General features: G+C 45.2%; 1 pseudogene; it reads left to right on the plus strand.

Moving 5' to 3' along the window:
* Positions 1-3,663: 3,663 nt before the first annotated feature.
* Positions 3,664-5,281, plus strand: LOC138775091 (platelet glycoprotein V-like; annotated as a pseudogene).
* Positions 5,282-16,481: the final 11,200 nt, after the last annotated feature.

The following is a 16,481-nucleotide window of genomic DNA, read 5'->3' on the forward strand; positions in this document are numbered from 1 at the left end:
TCCCTTCTCAGCCCTCCCTCATTATAGATGGTCCCCTCTCAGCCCCCCTTATAGGTGGCCCCCTCTCAGCCCCCCCCTTATAGATGGTCCCCTCTCAGCCCCCCCTTATAGATGGTCCCCTCTCAGCCCCCTCCCTTATAGATGGCCCCCTCTCAGCCCCCTCCCTTATAGATTGGTCCCCTCTCAACCCCCCCTTATAGATGGTCCCCTCTCAGCCCTCCTCCTTATAGATGGCCCCCTCTCACACCCCATTATAGATGGTCCCCTCTTACCCCCCTTATAGATGGTCCCCTCTCAGCTCCCCCTTATAAATGGCCCCCCTCTCAGCCCCCCCTATAGATGGTCCCCTCTCAGCCCCCCTTATAGATGGTCCCCTCTCAGCCCCCCCTTATAGATGGCCCCCTCTCAGCCCCCCCCTTATAGATGGTCCCCTCTCAGCCCCCTCCCTTATAGATGGTCCCCTCTCAGCCCCCTCCCTTATAGATGGTCCCCTCTCAGCCCCCCCCCTTATAGATGGTCCCCTCTCAACCCCCCCCTTATAGATGGTCCCCTCTCAGCCCCCTCCCTTATAGATGGCCCCCTCTCAGCCCCCCCTTATAGATGGTCCCCTCTCAGCCCCCCCCCTTATAGATGGTCCCCTCTCAGCCCCCCCCTTATAGATGGTCCCCTCTCAGCCCCCTCCCTTATAGATGGTCCCCTCTTAGCCCCCTCCCTTATAGATGGTCCCCTCTCAGCCCCCCCCCCTATAGATGGTCCCCTCTCAGCCCCCCCTCCCTTATAGATGTTCCCCTCTCAGCCCCCACTTATAGAAGGTCCCCTCTCAGCCCCCCCCCCTTATAGATGGTCCCCTCTCAGCCCCGCCCCTTGTAGATGGTCCCCTCTCAGCCCCCTTATAGATATCCACCTCTCCCCCTTCCTCCTCTTTGCTTTATGAAAACAAATTAAAAAAAGTAAAAAAAAACACACACAACTCACCTAACAACGCGCTGAACCAGCGGCCCGCGGCTCCCCTGTGACGTGCGGCGCTTTGGTGCGGCAGAAGCTGGGATTCACAGCATCTTCCTGTGTCTGTGACAGCTGCCAGACACAGGAGGATGCTGTGAGTGCCGTCCCCTGCCCCACCAGAGAGCCGCACGTCTTCCTTCTCCTGCGAGCCGTGCAATGACGTAATTTCATCGTGTGCCACTTGCAGGAAAAGACGGGCACAGACTAGAGGAGAGAAAAGAGGACCTGGGCAGCGTGGGAGCGGAGGAAAGGTGAGTGGGATGGGTTTTTTTTTTTGGGACAGGCACTGGGGGTTAACTAGGCTACCAGGGACAGGCACTGGGGTTAACTTTGCTACAAGGGACAGGCACTGGGGGTTAACTAGGCTACCAGAGACAGGCACTGGGGGTTAACTAGGCTACCAGTGACAGGCACTGGTGGGGGGGATTAACTAGGCTACCAGGGACAGGCACTGGGGGGGGGGGTAACTAGGCTACCAGGGACAGGCACTGGGGGGGGGTTAACTAGGCTTACCAGAGGCATCACTGGGGGTTAACTAGACTACAAGGGGCATGACTTGGGGGTTAACTAGACTACAAGGGGCATCACTGGGGGTTAACTAGACTACGAGGGACATCAGTAAGGGGTTAACTACAGCTACCACTGGAGGTTAACTCTGACCACTGGGCATCACTAAGGATTCACATCAGGTACAAGGGGCATCAAAGAGGGTTAACTACAATAGCAGGGGCACTAGGGGAACAATACTTTGCCTTGCCCCGTGTGCTGCAAACCCACGCTACTAACTGCCGCGCACAGTATGCGGCCCTCGAATGATTTTATTAATGCCCGACCGGCCCTCGACATGGAAAAGGTTCTCCACCCCTCCTATAAAGATTGCTGTCCTTTCCTAAGTTCTTATATCTTTTTGAAACTTTGCCTATGTCTCTAGATTTGTTCACCAGTTCCAGTCACTTTTCCTCCATTTTGTCTGGCATAATGGCTAATGCTCCAATGCTCTAATATGGCACCATCCCTTTGCCACTCTTGCCTGATATGCAGTAACTTGTTACTATTTTGCTGCCCACCTATGCACCCTCCCTTCCTGGAATATCTCTGCCAGCCTATTAAAAGTGGATAGAGATTGAAAATCTGTAGATCACCGCCATCCATCCTCATGCCCTACTATGGATAACTAGATGACCTCCTATTGCTAGTCCAAATTTAATTTAACAAACACATCTTCTAGTGCTGTTCATTTATTTTTTACACCTGATCCATCTGGTTCTCAAATGGCCTGTTTCAATTTTTTGGGTTTGGTCAACCCAGTAACCAGAATGCTCACTAATATTAGTTCCTTAAAAGAAAAATAGGACCTTTATAACTATATTTGATTTTTATATCCACTACAAATTTTAATTTTCATTTTATTCTTCCACTGGCTTCCTAAGTTGCCCTTAGCCCATGTTATTTGAGCTTGTCTGCCTTTGAGTAGTTTCCTCCAAAGATCCTTTTATCAGATGTTTACTTACTGTATTTCCCGACATACTGTATAAGACGACCCCTGACTTTCAAGAAGATTGTCCGGGGTTCACCGGAAAATGTTAAACCCTGCCTTACCACAGACCTTTTGCGGTCAGGCAGGGGTTAACTGCAGCTAAATTTAAAAAAAATCCAAACAGTTAACTCACGTCCACTGACTGCGCCGGGGATCACCGAAGCTCTCAAGAGCAGCCAAGCGTCTCATCGGAGTACCTGAAACTTCTGTCATTCTTCCGAAGCTCTTCCGGCAGCTGTGCATCTCCGATAAGACGCTCGGCTGCTCGAGAGAGTCATAGAGAGTCACACTGCCTGCTCCGGGAACGGGCCCCAGGTGAGTTAACTGTTTTTTTTTTTTTTATAGTGGTCGCCCCATACAGTTGGGTTGCGGCCATTTTTGAGCCCCCCACCGTATGGGGCGACCATACCTTGTGTATAAGACGACCCCCGACTTCTCAAAAGATTTTTCGGGGTTAAAAAGTTGTCTTATACGCTGGAAAATATGGTAATACTTTTTCCTAGTCTCTCAGATAACTCCCTGAGACACAGCATATACTTAGATGAAAGTATGATCTTGGTATGTTTATCCTGATCTGTACCTGACAAGTCATTTGGTGGAAGGTTTCCAAATCCTAGTTATCAAAGCTTAATATAAATTCCTCATGCCATGGTAGCACACTTCTGCTCTCATTCATGAATTTAATTCTGCATTCCTAGACATGTGCTGGAGATCCCATGCCTTTCCAGGAACATTGATTTATATCTTCCACACATTGATCTCTTTCTACTGGACCTCGGTCCAATTTATCACAGAAATCAATCAGTAAATACATCAATCAGTAGACCTGCTTGCACTGTATGTAGATTGTTTTTTAAATTGTTCCTATACTGCTTTTGAACCTTAGCAGATAGAATTCATAACCACCACTTAATATTTTACTACAAATCTCTTATTTATGACAAGTAATACCCCTTTGTTCATTTCCTGCTGAAGTGAACATAGGATGATAGGATTCTATTTATGGGAATGTCTTCAGACTCTTGACAGAATCCATGTTATCAGCAGGATGCACTTTTGTCGCCTTCCTTTATAACTGCAGCCCTTTAGTATTTTCTTTTTGTGACAGCTGTCTTTGATGTGGTACATTGCACCGGTAGGCTTATTATTTTTATTGTTAGCATGTGCATAGCTGTTGTAATTTAATTATTATAATCATTATTATGATGTATTAAATTAGTTGTTTTTTTTTTAATTTTATGTGTTGCACTTTTTTTTTCTAAAACAGTCTTTATCTGTTCTGCTTTTTAGGGTCTTCATCAGTCATGTTTTTATTCATACTGTTGGCCATGCCAAGCTGTGTTACTTTTGCCATCGTCTGTCCTGTTAGATGCACATGCAAAGTAAAAGATTCAGTTGCTTGCCAGGATGCAGCAGTTACAGACATTGCCACTTTAAAATTCCTCATAATTTTACCTATGTCCTTGTAACTGGCACTCAGGCTACAGAATTAACAGAGTCCAGCTTCCAGCACATGCCTGTGACGATACGCCTTTTCTTACAACGCAATCGATTTTCTATATTAAGACCTGGAGCTTTTGAAAACTTTCCTCTCCTGAAAACACTCAGGCTGTCAAAAAACAGCATGAGTTCTCTATCTTCTGGGATTTTTAGTACATTAGTTTACCTTGAACACTTGTACCTAGATGAAAATGTATTGTTGGACCTTGACCCATCGATATTTAGTTACTTAAACGGTTTAGAATATTAAATTTGTCTAAGAATAAGCTCTGCACATTGCCAAACAATATTTTTAGATCATTGTCTAAACTAAAACGCCTAATTCTCAATGATAATCTGTTAGTAGTGATACCTTATGGGATGTTTGATAATCTTATTGAACTGGATGAACTTTATCTACATTCAAACTTAATTGAAATCATTGACAACAGGGCATTTTATCAACTTCAAAAGTTAAAATATTAACACTGAACAAAAATCACCTAAAAACATTGGCCGATGGATTATTTCTCTACTTACTTAAAGTAGAAACATTGTCTCTGTATGAAAATCCATTAACTGAACTGCCTAATGTACTATTTGGTAAAATAGATACTCTCAGGTCCCTGAGGCTTTGGGGCACATCCTTTTCAACAATTCCTAATTTCATTTTCAGCAATTTAAGCAATTTGGAGGTGCTTGTCCTGACCAAGAACACAAACTTCAATCTCTTCCAGAAGATGCTTTTAGTGGTCTGATCAAACTTGTGGAGCTGTATTTGTATAGTAATAACATTAGTGTTCTTCCTGTGGGACTCTTCCAGCATCTAGAAAGTCTACAAGTTCTTTCCTTGTACAATAATACCTTTGATTCCCCTTCCCAACGATTTATTAAAAACCTCTTACAAATCTTCAAAATATATATCTAAATAACAGCAAAATTTCAACCTTACCAGGAAACCTGTTCAAGACATTACCAAATCTTCAAAGGGTTCATCTTGAGGGCAATCCCTGGGTATGTGATTGCAAGATTGAAGCGTTTAAGTTCTGGTTGAAAAAGAATATAGAAAAGGTACCAAACTACACGTCACTTCTTTGTACAAACCCGCCAGTATTAAAGGCTATCCCCTTGTTGACATTTGGAGCGCTAATCTGTCAGCCCACAACAATACTACAAGAGCAGAAGAGTGGACCTTATTTGCATACAACACCTTTTAACTTCCTGGGACAATACAAGGGACAAAATGAACTCAGTTTTTAGTACTACAGAATATTTTATTGGTGAAGGAGATTACTCTGTTACTGAGCATGCGTCAAACTGGTATAACAGTAAAGAGCCAAACCACGCTGAAACAACCACAAAACATACTTTATCAGGCCTTGAAGTGCACAGTAAATTTGCAATAATACACATATGTAGTTTTCCATCTGGCCACCTAATTTACTATCTACTTTATTTCACAACATCAGTGCAAATATTTCTTACAATTGTACAATGCTTTGTCTTGATAAAAATTCAGAGATGTTTTAACCAATTTAATGTGCCTACAGAGCCCGTAGTATTACTGCATGTGTTAGTTTCACAAAATTGCCCCTCATTTGATCCAAACCAGTAGGCAATATGACATGAATTTAGAGACTATTTGAATTAAAGGTCCATGGCACCAGATGTCCAGTAAAACTATTTCCTCTATTCAATGACCCACATAGTACAGCTGTGGATTACTAAATAAAGGACGTGCTATTAATGGACCTCTGCTGCCTTGGTCCTTCAATAAATTGATGTTAATATTGGAAACATGAAGGGTACAAGTGATGCAAAAAAGGCTCCCTATAGCGATTCCTTGTTTAGACAGTGCACATTTTATATGCAGTATGCATGATCTATTTTGTAAATTATTGGTAGAACGGACTATATATTTTTCAGTGAGAGATTTTAGAATTTCATTTTTCTATCAACTGCTTTATTTATGATTCATGAATACAATAAATGGTCTGTGTTAGCAAGAAGCCATGGGTGTAGCTATGGGGCCCCATAAATCCTGTACGCCTCCCCTCCTCCTTACATGAACCAGTGCAGTCTCATGCATTCCATTGTCCCAGATTCCCAACGCATGAGTGACATCACTGGTGCGCTGGGTCTTGTGAGCATGTGCATTGGGGGGGTGGGGGGGTTGCATTGCCACAATATATATTGGTGGTGGAATGTCGGGGCTGTGAGCCATAGCTACCATAAAGGAAGACCATACAACTGAACAGGCCCCATGGCTGTTGCCTCCATGGTAGCTATGCCACTGCAAGAGGTGTAAAGGCTACCTGCTGAGCTGTGCACACAGCACTTACAGTTTACAGTGATTTGTGAAAAATAATGTACTGGCTACGTTTCTTTTTTACTTATTAGGTCCAGATACTGAAACATGTTCTTTTTCTCTAATGTGTTTTTGTGATCTTTTTGCATATTTTTACTATTTGCTATGGGGGCTGCAATCTTTCTTGAGCTGTTTTTTACAACATGTAATATCATGCTTTATCGCAAGCCCCATGGACAGAGACACACTGAACATCTGCAGACCCTATTCTTTGAATGGAACACATTTATAAGCATGTTCTTTTATCTGTGCAGAGGTCATTCTTCAGGGGAGTGGGAGACTGATCTGTGCACTTAATCTATTGTCTATCTACTTGTGTCACACTGTTCACTGTTATGCTGTAGAGATCACTATACAGCACCCCCTCATTATTAACACAGACATAACAGGGAGTCTCAGTAAAAAATAAGGCCTAGAATTACTTTATAATATAGACAGTAAAAAGAAAAGAACATTACTAAAAATTATTTAAAAATATGTTTAAACTCAATTAAAAGGGAAATTATCAACTGTAATTCACATTACATATCTGTTGTAGAGGAGTAAGCTCCCAGTTTAACAGGGTCACCCAAGACTAGAAAACCAGCTACTTTCTTCCAAGAACAGCACTAATTAAAAAAAAAAAAAAAAGCAGCTATGCTTTCCTGATCCTGGATAACCCATTTAATCCTCACATGTGGAAGTGGGCAGGATAAGGTTATCTCCCTGGTAATATGTTAAAGGGGTGATCCAGACATACATGGGCACTTTCTTCCAGAATTAAAACTCTTGCCCTCAGTTTGAATGTTGTTTTGGAACCATTGAAGTAAATGGAAATGAATTGTAATACCACACACGATCTGAGGGCAGTAGTGGCGCTAATTTTGCAAGAAAATAGCCGAGCTTTTTTTAATCCTTGAGAACCCCTTTAACTAGACAGCAGAGCAGATGCTGGAGGTGCAAGAAGCGGGCACAGGAGATTTTCACACTAGGCTTCAATGAGTGGTTGAAGAACCTATGAGCTCATGTTCATATGACATCATTGCATTACACATTGCTTTACCCATTCAAACCATGGATGGGCACATTTATATTGAAAAGTTTTTATTGGTATTTTGGACATAAAATTTATCCAACAATATAACAATAACACATTGTTATATATATTTGGAATAAGCAGGCATTATGTGACAAGAAATATGATTATAACAGTCAAGCAGAAAGTTGTGAACAGGCTGTGGCAATGCCATCCACATAGGTAAATATGTTTGAAGAAAAAAAGCTTGTTTAAGAGGGCTGTCGTTTGCCATCATTTATGACTAAAAATCTCAAGTGTGTGTTCAGCAGGCATGAGGGGGGCAGAACATTTATCAACAATGCACCCCTTGGTGTACACCGCAGGAAAAGAGCAGAGCAGATTCTTACCCTTTCTGTAGGACATATTCAAGCCATAATAGGTGGGCAGGAAGGACTCGGCAAGGCAAGGAGGAGGTATGGCCTCCTCCTATGCCTAATTTATCATGATTTATACCTGCAAACAAGCATAAACAATCTACACCTTCTCAGGAGGTTCTGCCAGTTTTACTAAGAGGAGTGTGCTTCTCATTAAATTGGGCCGGTTAAATTGGAGTGGGACATTATTAAAGATTTACTCCAGTCTTGATAAATGTCCCCCAGAGAGTACACTGATGATGAATTATCTGTGTAGTGCCTGTTTTAGACTCTCTGCTATATGATGATGTCAGGCTCAGACAGGGACTCACATGCTTCCTCTACCTTGTGGGCAACCAGTGGACAACAAGTAGAGGAATTATTGTAACAGTTGGACAGGCACATGAGCCTGAATGCTTCATTCAGGGTGAATTGGGTAATCACAATGCGATTAACGTTCTAAGGAGAGCCAAAGGATAGCAGCACTAGCTGAAGAATTTTGTTTGGTATAAAAACATAGACTTTGTCTTGTATGTTTTTTTCAGTATCCATTTATCTACCACAACATTTTGTTTGGAAATCAGAAAATATTTAGTACAATAACTTGTTTTTCTCAGGGTGGAAACTCATTCTAAATACAATACATATGTGCAGTTACCATGGGGAATCTGACATTAAGTGTGCACTTGCAGAGCAAGGTATTTTGGTGCCCTGGCAGATGAGGCAACCCCCCCCCCTCCCCCAACATCTCCAAGACAACATAACTATAACAAAGTATTTTATGTGTGATAATACTGTAAATATCTAAATAAGTCATACAGCTATTATAATACCAGAGGCAAATACAGTGGTGCCTTGGATTACGAGCATAATTCGTTCCAGGGCCATGCTTGTAATCCAAATCCACTCTTAAACCAAAGCAAATTTTCCCATAAGAAATCATAGAACTGCAGACAATTGGTTCCGCACCCCATAAATAATGATTTATTATTCTGAATAACATGTAAAACAAATGAAACAAACATTTATAAACAGCAGAATATGTGATATTATAAGTTACTGTACAGTAATGTAGAGGATGGGAAACACAAGGGCTGACAGAGACTGCAGGGAGCATGAAGGAATGAGCAGGGCAGATGTGGGCACATACATGCAGCACTCTCTGTCCAGGGAGAGAGGGGTTACAGCTATGAAGAGATTACCTCAACCGTCCTGTCCCCTGATGTAAGCACCAGCCTGAAGAGGATCTGCTATGATTTGGAAGGTGAGGGAGACTTCCTGGGTCAGAGTACTGGGCTGTAGACCCCACTATGCAGACCATGTCCCTCCTCCACTCGAGCTCCCACCCAGTACAGGGAGCTCTTAAACCAAAGCAATGCTCTTAAACCAAGTCACAATTTTGAAAAACTGTGAGCTCTTAAACCAAAACACTCTTAAACCAAGTTACTCTTAAACCAAGGTACCACTGTATCTCCATTCATATTACCATCATACTGTTACTTAACCAAATCCAGTATACTGAGACCAAAAGTTAAAATAATACCACTATAAAGGGCACATAATCTATAAGCCATACAATGACCACCACACAGGTCACACAGGTTACAGTTCCTCATATGTAGATAAGTTTCTCCTTTTAGGTAGATATGTGCTCCAAGTAGGTAGTTGCTCTCCTGTAGGTAGCCACACATCCATCAATAGGTAGCTTCCCATTGTAGGTAGTTGTCCCCTGTAGGTGGCTAAGTTTCCACCCCCATAGGTATTCCCAGTAGATATATGCCCACAGTGGCCCTGCTCTTCTCCCAGCCTCCTATAGACTGCAGATGTACCTTCCTTGTGAAAGCATGCATGCTGTTGATTAGCAAGGCCTCTATAACTTTTGGGCTTAGAAGGAAAACTTAATTTCATAACTTTGCAAATTGCCCTCAGCTAAGTATCATCTATTTTATCTCCATATGAGCTAGCTGCCTACATCTGCAACTCTGAATATAATATAGGAATGACTGATTCCCTTTTAAGAGCAATTAAAGAGCCCACAGCCTGTGCTCAACTGCTCTTACCAGGCATTAATATTGTACAATGAAAACACTTCAAGATAAAATGTACTGTAAGAAAAACATGATTGGTTAAAGCAGGAATAAGACATATTAAAAGATAAATGGGCTCTGTGATGGTGTGGAGGGTTTGTAGTAGATATTGAGGGAGACTTATCAAATTGTAAAGTAGGTGCCCCAGTTTTCAACCTTTTATTTGTTGTAGCCTTGAATATTATTGAAATGGATGCACCTCAAGAGTGCTGTCATTTTGACTGTCTGTTCCAAATTATATAGTTAAAAGTTTATAGTTGCGTACTGAGTAACCACAGTACAAAATAAAAAATATGACATTCTTAACAATCCCCCTTTGAAGCCATTTTCAAAAGCACATTATTATCCCTAAGTCAAAAGGCTAACAATCTGTTCTACTGTGTGTGTTTTCAGGTCTTTACCACTTTGGGGAAAACCCATCTCTATCAGATAGGTTACCTTTTAAAGGGCTTACGCAAAAGAAGGTCAAAGTCAAATTCTAGTCTATCCCTGTCTTATATGGAATGTATGGGGGTGGCTATGCGTCTTCTTTGTTTATTGGCTTCAGGCTTTTGGATTCTTCTTAATTGTCTAAGAAAAGGAAATCAGCATCCATAGTTGGAGTGGCTTCTTCAACATCCAGAATGGCTATAACATCTGGCTTTCCCTCATAGACATGTTGTTCTTCCTCCTGGAAATATATTTATAAGCATAAAGTTAGTTTCAATCACTGATTCAACAGCCTTTTATACAGTTCTCCATAAAGAACTCATTGAAATTTAAAGGTGTACTCCAGAGGGGGGGGGCACTTTTTCGCGGGGACCAGGGACGAGGTGGATGATGGAAAAGACGTCCACTCACCTCCCCGGTTCCAGTGGCGGGTCCTGCATCACGACGCTCCGGTGCCCGGTTCCCGGCCGCTTCCTGGTGTCTGATGCGGGCCGAGACGTGACGTCTCAGGTCCGCTCAGCCAGTCAGTGAAGGAGGTGGGATCTGAGCAGACTTGAAACGGATCACGCCTCCTTCACTGACTGGCTGAGCAGACCTGAGACGTCACGTCTCGGGCCCGCGTCAGACACCAGGAAGCGGCCAGGAACCGGGCACCGCTATTAATGTTGTAATGGCGGCCGCCGCCTTTCATCTCGCGAAACCCGCGAAAAAGTGCCCCCCCGGTGGAGTACCCCTTTAAGTGAAAATTAGTTACATAGTTACATAGTTAATACGGTTGAAGAAAGACACATGTCCGTCAAGTTCAACCAAGGAGGGGATGGACACAGTGAAGGGGGGTATACAATGAGGGGATAGATACAGGGAAGGGGAAAGATGAGGATAGGTTCTATGCATATGCATATATATTATCGTGATCTAAGAACTTGTCTAAGCCTGTTTTGAAGCCCTCCACTGTTTTTGCTGTGACCAGATCCAGCGGTAGACTGTTCCACAGATTCACTGTTCTCATTGTAAGGAAGGCTTGTCGCCTCCGGAGATTGAACCATTTTTTCTCCAGGCGGAGGCAGTGCCCCCTTGTCCTTTGAGGGGGTTTTACCTGAAACATCTTTTCCCCATATAGTTAATCATATCTCCCCTTAAACCTCTCTTCTCCAGACTAAACAGATTTAATTCTTTTTTAATCTATCTTCATAACTACGATGCTTTATTCCCCTTATTAGTTTAGTTGCCCGTCTTTGGGTACACCAGTTATTACCGGGGACCATTCAGAGTAGGAATCATTAACCCCTTAGTGACCGCCGATACGGCTTTTTACAACGATCACTAAGGGTCCTTATTCTGCTGCCATCAGCTTTTTACGGCGATGGCAGAGAATAAGATAGCAGGGCCGGGACCGGAGGTAGCTGAGGGGTTGGGGCAGTGTGTGGGGTCCGTCCCGCCCCCCCCCCCCCCCCGTACAGACGATCGCCGCTATTAATGTTATAGCGGCGGCCGTCGGTAAAGGGGATTACCGCTGCCGCCGCCTTTCATCTCCCCCCGCCGTGAATCTACGGCGGGGGAGATGAAATAAGTGTCCCCCAGACCTCAGATCAGCCCCCCCTAGTAGGGCGATCACTAACCCCCCTCCCCTGTTCTGTTCACAGCGATGGAAAAGTTAAAATAATTGAAAGCCCCATGCTCTCCGCCACCTGAGGTAGCAGAGAGCATGGGGCAGGGATCAGGTACAAGCGATCAGCGGTATATACTATATACCGCTGATCGCTTGTGCTACGTGCATCCCGGCACTTTTTATCCCCTGTCACCATAAATGATTGGTGACAGGGGATAAAAAGTGATGTGTCCTGTCCCCCAAGTCGCCCCTCACCCCCCCAGTCACCCCCCGTCCCCCAGTCACCCCCCTTTCCCCATATACGTTACCTGATCCTGGAGCTCCTTCCTCCTCGGCGTCCTGGCTGGTTATGAAGTGCGCATGCGCTCCACAACCAGCCAACTCTGAAAATTTTAAGTGACAGAGACCAATTTGGACTCTGTCACTGAACTATGATTACTGTGATAGAAAATATCACAGTAATCATAGAAATATAATGAAAATGAATGTATAAAGTACAAAAAGTGACAAACATACAAAAAAACCACACACTTTTTATTATAGTAATAATTGCAGTTTACTCCCAAATTACCCCTAACTGCCCCCAGATTACCCATAACCACTGCACGTTGCCCATAACCCCCGTACGTTGCCTGTAACCACCGCACGTTGCCTGTAACCACCGCAAGTTGCCCGTAACCACCGCACGTTGCCCGTAACCACCGCACATTGCCCGTAACCACCCCAAATTGCCAGTGACCCCCTCCAGATTGCCCGTAACCACCCCAAATTACATGTACCCACCCCAGATTACCTATAAGCACTTCAGTTTATCAGTAACAATCCCAGATTGTCTGTAGCCCTTCCAGGTTGCACATAAACCCCCCAGGTTGCCCGTAATCATGCCAGATTACATGTTACCCCCCAGATTGCATATAACCACCGCACGTTGCCTCTGACCACGCCACGATGCCTCTGACCACTGCACCTTGCCTCTGACCACCACACGTTGCCTCTGACCACGCCACGTCGCCTCTGACCACGCACGTTGCCTCTGACCACCTCAAATTGCCAATGACTCCCCCATATTGCGGTGCCCATGCCAGATTACAGGTACCCACCCCAGATTGCCTATAAGAATTTCAGTTTATCCGTAACCACCCACATTGCTCATAACCACCCCACGTTGCCCCGTAACCACCCCAGATTGTCTATAAGCACTGCAGGTTGCCCGTAACCACCCCACGTTGCCCGTATTTACCCAAGATTGTCTATAAGCACTGCAGGTTGCCTGTAACCACCCCACGTTGCCCGTAACCACCCCAGATTGTCTGTAAGCACAGCAGGTTGCCCGTAACCAGCCCACGTTGCCCGTAACCCCCCCACGTTGCCTGTAACCACCCCACGTTGCCTGTAACCACCCAACGTTGCCGTAACCACAGCAGGTTGCCCGTGACCACCGCACGTCGCCTCTGACCAACGCACGTTGCCTCTGACCACCGCACGTCGCCTCTGATCACCCCCCCCCCTTCCCCATATACGTTACCTGATCCTGGAGCTCCTTCCTCCTCGGCGTCCTGGCTGGTTATGAAGTGCGCATGCGCTCCACAACCAGCCAACTCTGAAAATTTTAAGTGACAGAGACCAATTTGGTCTCTGTCACTGAACTATGATTACTGTGATAGAAAATATCACAGTAATCATAGAAATATAATGAAAATGAATGTATAAAGTACAAAAAGTGACAAACATACAAAAAAATAAAACACACACTTTTTATTATAGTAATAATTGCAGTTTACTCCCAAATTACCCCTAACCCCTCCCCAGATTACCCGTAACCACTGCACGTTGCCCATAACCACTGCACGTTGCCTGTAACCACCGCACGTTGCCTGTAACCACCGCACGTTGCCCGTAACCACCGCACGTTGCCCGTAACCACCGCACATTGCCCGTAACCACCGCACCTTGCCCGTAACCACCGCACGTTGCCCGTAACCACCGCACATTGCCCGTAACCACCCCAAATTGCCAGTGACCCCCCTCCAGATTGCCCGTAACCACCCCAAATTACATGTACCCACCCCAGATTACCTATAAGAACTTCAGTTTATCAGGAACAATCCCAGATTGTCTGTAACCCTTCCAGGTTGCACATAACCACCCCAGGTTGCCCGTTATCACGCCAAATTACATGTAACCCCCCAGATTGCACGTAACCACCGCACCTTGCCTCTGACCACCACACCTCGCCTCTGACCACGCCACGTCGCCTCTGACCACGCCACGTCGCCTCTGACCACCCTAAATTGCCAATGACCCTCTCCAGATTGCGGTGCCCATGCCAGATTACAGGTACCCACCCCAGATTGCCTATAAGAATTTCAGTTTATCCGTAACCCCCCCTCGTTGCCCGTAACCACCCCAAATTGTCTGTAAGCACTGCAGGTTGCCCGTAACCACCCCACGTTGCCCGTATCCACCTCAGATTGTCTGTAAGCACTGCAGGTTGCCGTAACCACCCCACGTTGCCTGTAACCACCCCAGATTGTATGTAAGCACAGCAGGTTGCCCGTAACCAGCCCACGTTGCCCGTAACCACCCACGTTGCCTGTAACCACCCCACGTTGCCTGTAACCACCCCGCCGTAACCACAGCAGGTTGCCCGTGACCACCGCACGTCGCCTCTTACCACCACACGTTACCTCTGACCACCGCACGTCGCCTCTGACCACGCCACATCGCCTCTGACCACGCCACATCGCCTCTGACCACGCCACGTCACCTCTGACCACCGCAGGTTGCCTCTGACCACCGTAGGTTGCCTCTGACCACCGCAAGTTGCCTCTGACCACCCCAAATTGCCGATAACCCCCTCCAGATTGTGGTAACCATGCCAGATTACAGGTACCCACCCGAGATTACCTATAAGCACTTCAGTTTATCCGTAACCACCCCACATTACCTGTAATCTCATTTTTTTTATTATATTTTAGTAACTGCGCTATTCTAATAACCATTACTAGCTGCGGTTTTGCTCCAGTAAATTGGCACTCCTTCCCTTCTGAGCCCTGCTGTGTGCCCATACAGTTGTTTATGCCCACATATGAGGTACCGTTTTACTCAGAAGAACCTGCGTTACAGATTTTGGGGTAAGTTTTCTCTCCTGTTCCTCGTCAAATTGAGAAATTTCAAACTAAACCAACATATTATTGGAAAAATTCGAGTTTTTCATTTTTACTGGCCAATTTTGAATACTTTCCTCTAATACCTGTGGGGTAAAAATGGTCACCACACCCCAAGATGAATTCTTTGATTCGTGCACTTTCCAAAATGAGGTGACTTTTGGGGGGAATCTATTCTGCTGACACTACAGGGGCACTGCAATCGCACCTGGCGCTCAGAAACTTCTTCAGAAACATCTGCACTGAAAATGCTAATTGGCGCTCCTTCCCTTCTGAGCCCAGCTGTGTGCCCATGCAGTGGTTTATGCCCACATATGGGGTACCGTTCTACTTAGGAGAACCTGCGTTACATATATTGGGGTGACATTTCTCTCCTGTTCCTCGTGAAATTGAGAAATTTCCAACTAAAGAACATATTATTGGAAAAATTCGAGTTTTTCATTTTTACTGTCTACTTTTGAATACTTTCCTCTAATACCTGTGGGGTCAAAATGCTCACCACACCCCAAAATGAATTCTCTGAGGGGTGTACTTTCCAAATGGAGTGACTTATTGGGAGACTTTACTCTGCGGACACTACAGGGGCACTGCAAACGCACCTGGCGCTCGGGAACTTCTTCAGCAAAATCTGCATTAAAAAAGCTAATTGGCGCTTCTTTCCTTCTGAGCCCTCCTGTGTGCCCATGCAGTGGTTTATGCCCACATATGAGGTACCTTTTCACTCAGGAGAACCTGCGTTACAAATTTTGGGGTACTTTTTTTTCTCTTGTTCCTCATAAAATTGAGAAATTTCAAACTAAAGAACATAATATTGGAAAAATTTGAGTTTTTCATTTTTACTGTCTAATTTGAATACTTTCCTCTAATACCTGTGGGGTCAAAATGCTTAACCCCTTAGTGACCGCCGATACGGCTTTCTACGGCGGTCACTAATGGGCCTTATTCTGCTGCCATCAGCTTTTTACGGCGATGGCAGAGAATAAGGCTGCGGGGCCGGGACGGCTCCCACCCCATCCCCCCGGCTACCGGAGGTAGCTGAGGGGTTGGGGCAGTGTGTGAGGTCCGTCCCGGCCCCCCCCCTTACCGACGATCGCCGCTATTAACGTTATAGCGGCGACCGTCGGTAAAGAGGATTACCGGTTGCCCCGCCGCCACCTTTCATCTCCCCCCGCGTGAATCTACGGCGGGGGGAGATGAAATAAGTGTATATCAGACCCCATGATCAGACCCCCCCTAGTGCCCCGATAACTAACCCCCCTCCCCCGGCGGCCATCATTTCCAAGATGGCCGCCGCAATCGCTGTGAACCGACTAACGTCGGTTCACAGCGATTAAAAAGTTAAAATGAATGAAAGCCCCATGCTCTCCGCCCACCGGAGGTAGCGGAGAGC

The sequence above is a fragment of the Dendropsophus ebraccatus genome, unplaced genomic scaffold, assembly GCF_027789765.1.
Source record: "Dendropsophus ebraccatus isolate aDenEbr1 unplaced genomic scaffold, aDenEbr1.pat pat_scaffold_1327_ctg1, whole genome shotgun sequence".
NCBI classification, from domain to species: Eukaryota; Metazoa; Chordata; class Amphibia; order Anura; family Hylidae; genus Dendropsophus; species Dendropsophus ebraccatus.